The following is a 9,901-nucleotide window of genomic DNA, read 5'->3' as shown; positions in this document are numbered from 1 at the left end:
GATAAGGGAATATTCTACCACAAAGCGCAAAATATTTCCATGCAATTGGACAAGAGGCTTGTGTAAGTCAGGCTCATCTACCATGTAGGAACAGGAAAAACTTGTGGAGGACAGACCATTTGATTAGCTTTACAGGAACAATTCCCAAAGCAATCAGACTTAAGGGATACAGATATCAACCACACTTACCATTCACTCAGTTCAGGGTCCTGGAGGACTCCAATTTTTCAGTAGCAAGTCTTCTAAAGGCAGGCCTGTATGTGGATTATTTATTTTCATATTTCTTTAGTCCTCCTCTCAGTTCAGTTCTTAGGAAATATGTAGCACTACTGTATGTACGTGCCTCTGTTTCTAGACTGAAAGGTCTTACGCTAGAGAACTTAGAATGCAATATAAAACCAGGGCATGGTCCAAGGACATAACCAAAGTATTCTGTGAAGGGTTGTGACATGAAACATTTTCCTCTGTTAATGGTTATGACCTGAAAAATTGAACAGCAGGACAGAAGAGAAACTCAAGCAGGGCCAGACCATAACTCCCAGTCTCTGAGGATCTTCTCTGCCTCTGCAGGTCCACCTCATTCATACTCTTGCTCCAGATAAAAGGAGTCAGCTTCTGTTGCCACAACACCTGAAAGCTGTCAGCCACAGCCAGCTGAAGCTCCAGCTGCCCTCCCAAATAACTTCTCTCTATGGGCAAACATGCTCTGCTACCTCTTCCTCCTGTCTGGGAGATAAGTCATGCAGCAAAGCCTGGAAATTCACAAAAGGTTGCTGGCAAAGGGCAGCCCCAAATAGCCTGTCCTTCCCAACCCACACATCGCACAGTGGCCAGACTGCTTTGAACAGTGTTTAAACATGTGCTCCAAAAGGTGAGGTGAGACTGCACCTGGCTCAGAATGGATGAAACCCCAACACCTGGGCAGCATCACATTTGCTGCAGCATGATAGCAATGCTTTTCATTGCACAGATGAAACTAGGGGTAACTAGAACAGTTTTCCTCAGTCTGAGCAAGAGAATTGGGCCTGGGGGCTTTAAAAAACAACACCACCATCACAAAACACAGAGTAAGACAGACAGAGAAAAAGCATCCTCTTAGTCTATCCTTGGGCTCTTCTGGACACTTAAATGTATCAGCACCACTGAGAGGAGGAAGCAAGAATGGCAAGAGGAGATTGAACCATTTTGCCCCAGGTTCATTAACAGTTCTCAGAGGCTACTCTGGGGATCAGCAGAAAGAAACTGGCCTAAGAAGGGCTAATAGGGGGAGCAGTGACAGGAAAGAGCAACAGCAACTGTAGCTGCTACTGCTTCAGCTCTCTGAGTTCAGCTTTCCCCTCCTCCACATTTCTCCCCATGTCCCTCTCCACCCCTCCTTCTCCAACATTTTATTTCACATCAGGATGCAGGCGTAATGGAAAGCAAAATGCTGCAGGAGAATTCGGATCTGTGCTTAACAATGGTTTAATCTATCTGACAAGCCCTCCCCCTAGGCTTTGCCCTGCTAAAAATAATCAACTCTTCAGCCTTTCATGGGAGTTTAGCCTTAAGACAGTGGGATTGGTGCATTATTTCCTCCTACAGCTAAACACCTTCTTCAGGTGGTAAAACTTGTTCTTTCTGCCTTGCACCACCAACAGCTTCGATAGGTTGCCTGATACTGAACATAAGAAAGTTCACTAAAAGCCACGTGCTAGCCTGGGTGAGATAGTGGTCAGCCCTGCATTTCTCAGCACTGCTATAGTTTCTCCTCCTTTCTTTTAACCACTGCAGGCATAGCCACACTAGCCAAGGCAGGGACATTCCCTAACTCCAGGTACAGCTGGAAAGCAGGAGGGGCAGCTTTCCCAGGAACACTGCAGATGTCTTTTCCGGGCTACTGCCCTACCCAAAGGTCCTCACTGAGGCCCTAGGAGCCTTCTACACCACTACTGGCATTAGCTAACTTACCTGAAAGCATGCGATTCCAATATTTTCAAGTCTTTCTGAAAACCACCAAGTTCCAGTCAGTGGTACTCACATCATGGGCCATAGAGTAAATAATTTAATACTGACTGTGGTTTACAAAAAAAAAAAAAAAAAATACTAAAGGACTTGCTTCATCTGAACAACGCAGATCTGCAAAGAAGTAAATGCTCATTTCCCATACAAGACATGAACTCACAAAACCCTTTCCTCATCTACTTCTCATTGTTGTCTCTGCTTCAACTTTTCCCTTTCACAATCCTTTCAAGGTAAGAATAAGCTGTTTTACACTTCTTACAAGCCTACAACTTTTCTATCAACTGCTCTGTATTGCATCCAGTGAAATAAGCACAACACACTTACATGTACTGTGTACACCAGACTTCACAGGTAGGAAGTACAAGTTAACCACATTAATAGGAAAAAATTCAGTCATTTATTTAAGCATCATACAAACAATGCGGTAAACAGCCTTTCATTAAACATACATGAATCCCACTTTAAAAAATAATATTTAAAAAAAAAAAAATAAGCTGCGTATTTCATTTTTTGTTAGAAGTTTTTTTCTTCTTCAGGACTACAGGAACACAGAATATGCACAGAAAGCCCTGCTTTGGAAAACCAAGTAGATCCCTGATATAATTCTCAGGAGAGAATGAAATGCTGAGAGCTAGCAAACAAGATGGGTTAAATTCAAACCAACATTCTTTCCTTCTGCAAGTGCACAGAGATGACAACCTGTTCAGTGCCAGATTTTTGCAGCTTTTAAATCTATTCTACCTCAGTCTCCTTTTTTCTCCAGTGTTCTTGCAGCATTCGTGACTACTGCAGGAAGAATACTTTCATGATTAATGATTAGAGGCATGGTTTAATCACAGATGAGATGAATACGAAATCAGGAAAACTGATGGAGGCAGCAAATTTGATATCAGATTAATGCTATCAGAGGCTGCTCTAACATCTTTCTGAAGGAGAAAACTACTAAGTGATTTGTCTGATTCATGTGGGCAGGAGTGCCAGTTTTCTGCTTTATCTACTTGGCTGAATCTTCTCTAAGGGGAATACCCCAGATGGGCCTTCATTTTAGGTTGGCATCTGACTTCCTACTTGGGCAACCAAGTAACTGCTCTGCACCTGAAGGCAAATCCAAACCTACCTTGCCCCAGTAAGCAATTTCTTTGTTGTAACACAACAGTAGAGCTAGTCTGAACATAGCATCACTGGTATGCCTTCAAATTTGTATATCATCCCCAGGCATTTTTTTCCCTTCTGTGCTCCCATAAACTTCTTATGCCATCACATTCTACATTATAAGGTGATATATACATTCTTCCCTAGTTACTTAAATCTCCATGCTCAATTCTCTTAATTTTCAAACTGCTTATGGAAATAGAGTTCAGTTTTCATACACAGCTCATTCATTTGGAGTAGAGCAGATGAAGATTTGCAGGATACAAGTCAGGGGAAGATAAGAGAGAGCTTTTTCACCACTGCTCTTCTCAGTATAATGCTACATCATTTACTCACAACATAACATTTGAAGAGAAAGAAGCTCCTTTATGATTATCCTTCTTTCAAGCAAACTACAGAAATTAGGCAAAGTACTTGTGTGTTTTATAGAAGACAAACTGTACATTGTGGTTTACATTAGCAAGTAAGAGCACTTGAATAGACTAAAGCTGAATCTGCTATCCAGGAGAAAAGTAATCGCATGCAATGGCTTAGCTGCTCATCTGCTAGCACTGCAGAGCTCTGAACATGAGCATGAAGACACTTGAGGAAGAGAGGGAAATAAATGGAGAATTAATTCAATGAAAGGAAGTGGATGGAAAATAGGAACTCTTTTCTTAAAGACACCTGGTAAACATTACAGTCTGACAGAAGAGTAATATGAAAGTTTCTGAATCTGCATTGCTACATATGTGTATAGCAATATATATGACTAGATAAAACGAGGTCCCTTCTATAAGGGAGAAAAAAACTCTCCTACCTAAGCCTATCAATCAGAGCTTAGCTGAATGGAGTCCCACCCTTTGAATTTACAGTAAATTCCTAACGTTTCTGAGCCTACGCAGTACTCTGTGTTTTTGATCACAGTCAAAAACTCGCTTTTTATTCTCAGATACGTATTACTGGATCTGTGATTTGGTTAACAGAATACAGTAAAAAGTAACAGGAGTAAGCAGACAACATTAATGCGCTCCCAGCCAAAGTTCCCTGTTCCTACAGTCTCCTTATGCCATCTAGCGGCCTACAGAAAAAAATAGCAAGTATAGTGCAGGACGATGCATTTCCTTTCTAAGCGAAAGCAGCTGGAGTTAAAGGGATTACTGCGACTACAAAAGACTTAAAAAACCGAATTCCAATGGAATGGTTTTCTCTGTGAAGCTAAGTAACGCAATACAAACTTTTTCGTACTCTTTCCTGTGTCCAACAGACAGAAGGAAAGATGTCCATCCTTTGAAACAGTTCTGCTGTGTGTGCAAGTCAGAATACACAGCCTATGATCACAAAGGTCATTAATGCTCTGTAAGAAAATCCAACAGATAGTAACTGTATGAAGGATCATCCACCACTCATGGCTACTCTTCATCTAAAGATGTTTAGTCCACTCTGCCCCATGCCTCCACTCAGATCTGAAACCATGAAGTGGGAGCTAGCTGATAGTTGTCTGACATAACACAGTCAGAATTAATGTGATCATTCAAGTGTTCAAAGTTTTTCCATGTTTGATTCCTGTAGATCATCTTCTACTACAAGAATGCTCAGTAAAAGAGTGCCTCGGGTTCTACATTTGCTTATAACATTTGTCATTTGTTGAGAGTAAGTTAATTAGAAGTCAAGCTGCATTGACTCTGCCTTCTGGTTGGATAACTGAGTCAACCAAACAGCACAGATTTATAACACTGCAGTCTCATTTGGAGTGAGCGCAGCACTAACTAATTACAGCATCAATTACAAACTGTTTTCAGCTGCTGATCAAATGATCCACAGAATATCAATTATGTGCTAAAGAAATAAACTATTAATTCAGAATAATCACGTTCTTAAATATTGCAGTTTATTCATCAACAATTTGCTAAATGCAACTGAAAAATAATATCCAGAGAGATACACTCTTATTTGCAGGACAGGAGACATACAAAATCTACTAAATTTACTGCTGATAGTTAAAACATACAGCAGTTAACAGCAAGTTGCTGTAACCTTTGTTTATTACCTCGGTCATAGTTCTAGTTTGTGTTTAATTGTCTAACTATTAGCAAATGCTACAACAAATTCAACTGAAAGGAAGACAAACTTTGGAGTAATGATTGATTTTTGTTGTATAAGTGGATAGAATCCAGATACTGAATTGACATATACAGGAATCTCAGAAATGAGCACACAAGAAAACAGAACCATGTTATTCTCCAGTGCTCACTATTTTCCTAGGTCTTCTGTCAGTCTGACATGCTGTGCATACTGTTCATGCTCATTTCTGTCAAATATTTTGCATGTTTACATCAGGTGTGAAGTTAGATACCCTTTAAAAAATTATAAGCTGCATATAGGAAACTCAGTTTACCAGCTTTGTTAAAGGAGTTGATATTCAGGAATTCAGCAGCTACCTTTTGCTGCTGCTAAGTACAAGAAAGTTAAGTCATTTACTTCTGTGCACTGACCATAGTGCTCACATTTGGTATTTCTTTACAGTTACTAAAGCCAAACATGGAAGACCGCTGCATAGAAAAAGGTGATAAAAAAGGATGAAGTTCTACTCCATGTAGAGTAGAACTTACAAAACAGTAAATATCCCTGTCCTGAACTGCACACACGACCCAAGATTCATGCTACACCTCAGTTCCTCTTCACAGCAAGTACTCCATTAGATGTTACATCCATCATCATCTGATATTACAGAGCATCAGCAATATATATGGATACACACAGGTTTGAATGTCAGAATGAAAACATTGAACCATATTACTTATGTTCCAGCTCTCTTTCTGAATCTACTCAGTAACAAGATAACACAATCTTTAGACAGGTGAAGTCAGGCCTGTGAGCATTCAGACAATGTCAGCGCAACAAGATCAAGTTACTCAACTCTGGGGTCCCAACTAGAAATCCATTTACTGAAGACAGAGAACAAGTACCCTCAGATCTCACAAAACCTTGAGTAAACTCCTGAGAAGTTCAGTATCATTTGGTTATTAACTAGTGCTACAGCAACATTTTGTGTTTCTGTTTCAGAAAAGGAGGGCAATGTGCAAAGCTCAGAAACTTCCTACAGCAAAAAAAAAAAATGTAGCAAGAAATGATGGATGGTTTAACCCCAGCAAGCAACTAAGTATCACACAGTCACAAGATGAAGGGCAGAAAAGAGGCTGAATTGGGAAAGTAAGTGAGCAAGGAGCAGCTATGACTGTACCACCATATATTCAGCATGAGGGAATTAAGGTGCATCAAGAATCAGGAAGAAACTAGTTAAAAATAAACTTACATATGTATTCCTATGGTCTGATAGGAAACAAAACACTTACGTTTCCTTTTTCCTTTAGAGGATTTTCTCAGATTTAGTTCTGTATCTTCCAAAAGCAGAATTGCTTTATGTTTCTCAAGATTTCCTTCCTGGGGAAGCTTCATAACCCCTTTCGTGAAACACAGCCACTTATAGAGGCTTCATAAACATGCATTCATAAAACAAGGGGCCAGAATGATGTGCACCACATGCTTTACCTATACTTTAGGTGTATTCACATACTTAAAATCTTGTACACACATACTGGCACAGGTGAAGGTAGTGATCACAATAAGAAATCTCCATCTAGTACCATCCACTGACCATTTTTCATTTATAATGCTACTGGCACAAAGTGAGACATCTGACAGCACTTGTCCTTTTTAAGGTTTGTGCATGAGGTTTGTCTCTCAGATCTCAGTGAGCTTCAGAAATGAGCTACCAGCCTCATTCAAATCAGAATGCGTCCTCAAGCTGAAATACAACCTGGAATCCTACATACAATCAGTTGTAGGCCTGACATCCCAGCAGAGCAGACAGTTTGGAAATATAGTTTCCCATTTCAAGGGCATTCTGAAGCACCATGCAGTATGAAACAGAGCCTAAATCTCTTTGAAGTGATTACACTTGCAGATGTAGCTTTGGTCTCCCAAGCAGTAAAAAGGAAATAATCACAATTCTTTTCATGCTTTCTCAAAAATGCAGTTAATCAAAATGATTCAGTATTTCCAGTGGCTTTTGATTTCTAAACAGATAGTGAATATAAATATTTCAAGACTTCCTTTTGAAGTTTACTTCCCTACCCTTTGCAGGGCCAACCACAATCAAAATTGATTGATAATACACTCTGGTTTAAACCTGAAGATCTCCTGCTTTGTACTGCTTAGAAAGCTCTGAAATACTTAATATCTAAATTTATAAAGCTATGTACAACTCTCCAGCATTTCATTTATTGATTATACCATATTTTTCTTTGGCCAATACCTGCATTTCACAGTATTTAAAATTATTCCTCCGCTGCTACATGCTTTAATCATAGAATTGCTCAGGTTGGAAAAGGCCTTCACAATCATTAACTCCAACTGCAACTTAACCATACTTTATCTCCATTTTCCATGAAAAAGAAATTAGAGATTAAGATGCTGTACTGTACTATGTTAAGCCTAAGGAGCACTCTGAGAAAGAAAGACACCATACCAACAGGACGCTCTTTTTCTCCTCTGCTTTCACCCTTCAGAGTGGATATTTAAGCATTGGCTACTACTTTCTGCTTATGTCTTTTTTATCAAATGTAGAACTCGAAGAAGTTTATAGAAACAGAAATTGTTGTGGAAAGTACCCTAAAATCTTCAGATTGGAAAAAGGGTGATGATACCAGTGTAAAACATTACTAATTAACACTTCAAGGACAAAAATATCTGTGCTATTTCTTTTCACACCCCCTACCCCAGGTTCTTCTCCCTCACATAAGGTCACAACACTAAAGCCATTACCTTCCTCAAGGCCCTCGTTACCTTCATGCAGGTGGATACTCTGCATCATCAACCTTGGCTCAACCTTCAAATTCCAACAAGACCTCTCAGCCTGATGCAAGGAATACATTCTCAGAAGCTTCTGCAGGCTTAACAAAATGGAATTCAGTTCCCCACCACCACCACCCCCTCTTATTTATTTTTTGTAGCACCTCTGGCTGCCAGTTTATAGTTCTGTCTTTCCAAAGTTATCCTGCTAGATCAGCACATTAGAGAAATAATTCAGAAGAAAACTGAACATGCTGCTTACATAAAATCAGAGGACTATGATTACCTCTCATAACTGGGAACTGTTGTTACAAAAGACTTATTTCACATCTCATATTTATTTATTACCAGAAGGCAGTGCAACTTTTGAAAGTTATTCCTTCCACCTGATAATACAACTTTTGTGTATACGTGGCTTACAACAAGCTGATAGCGAGCACATTCCTCTTTACCAAAGGCTGGTACCTCCCCAGTGGTCCCATGCAGAATTGGTTATGACACCTTTCTATAGGCTGTATGCATCACTGCTCTCCTGTGAGGAAACTGTGTAAAACCATAAAAAGCTTTGTCACATTTGGATTGTATAATGTACAAAACAGTGACACAAAAATATCATTAAAATCCAGCAGGTAATTACAAGTCAACGTCACTACTGCACATCCAACAGAAAATAAGTCATTCTGTTAGAGCAGATCCTCTGTTTAAAGCATGTCTGTATTATGATTGCTCTGCTTTACAGCTATGCTTTTATGTACTTACTCTCAGCTTACAAACTAAGAACTTGATACTTGCAAGAAGTGTTTCTCAGGACAACTCAGCCAGCACAGTCACATTCTAGCTCAAAATTGTGCGAGTTTAGTCTGACCCTTTAAATTGTGTCACTAACTACCTTAGTGGCAAGATCTCACCCTCAGGTCAGAGAGAAGAACTTAAGCTCAGGGCAGCCTCTCATAAATAATTCCAAGTACTTCATATTTCTCTAAGAAAAACCCTCAAATGTTTCCTCATATGCTTCTATGTGACAAAAGATTTGGTAACCACTTCTTAAGGATTTGATTGTTGCCTGTCTTGCTGATCTGAATTGCTTTCTGGGTCTTAGATTTTGCCACCTGTATTTTGGACTGCCTTTGTTGCCTGTGTTTCTATCACAGCAAGTTCAATGCAGCTCCAGCTCAGTAGCCAAGCTCAATAGTATTTTTCCCCATCCTCACACCACCACTGAATGCACTTCTCTAGCTGATAACTTACAGTACTGAGGATTCAAGTTTCAACTTCTCTCTTCCATCTTATATTTTAAAGGACTGTAATCATTCTCCTTATCATTCACACCCCACAAACACAAGAAAGACACTCCATAGGGGGCAAAGGCTTAACAAGCAGATTACTGATCACTTGGATGGAGATCTACAGGTCACATTAACCTAATAAATAACAAAACACCATGACAGTTACAAGTCATCAATGACAGTCTCTGTTCTGCAAAAGCTGAGCAGATGACTAAGCTCAGGTGGGCAGAAATCTTCAAAAAACATACAGTAGCCAATCTCTTCCTAATGAAGTCTATGGAGAACTGATTAGTAACAGCAACATGAAATCAAACCTCAGCCCTTCTGGAATAGATGTTCTCAGCATTTGTAAAGTCTGTCAGAATTAGCTTTTATGTTTTATTTCTGTGCACTATTCTGAGCATTTTGCAAAGAGAAAAAGACAAGTGCTGTGAATGCATGTCCTGTTAGTACCTAGCATTGAGGTATTATGCATCTTGCCTTAGAGTGCCCAAGCACTTCCTCAGTATTGATTTTTCCAGAAATCCATAAGATTTACATAACATTTAAAAAGGTAAATCAGCCAGATATTGTCTTCACATCTGCTTGTTTAATGGTCTTCAAAATGCTGCAGCCTAGATTAAAAT

The sequence above is a fragment of the Coturnix japonica genome, chromosome 3 (assembly GCF_001577835.2).
Source record: "Coturnix japonica isolate 7356 chromosome 3, Coturnix japonica 2.1, whole genome shotgun sequence".
Lineage (NCBI taxonomy): Eukaryota > Metazoa > Chordata > Aves > Galliformes > Phasianidae > Coturnix > Coturnix japonica.
Note: the sequence above shows the minus strand (reverse complement) of the source record.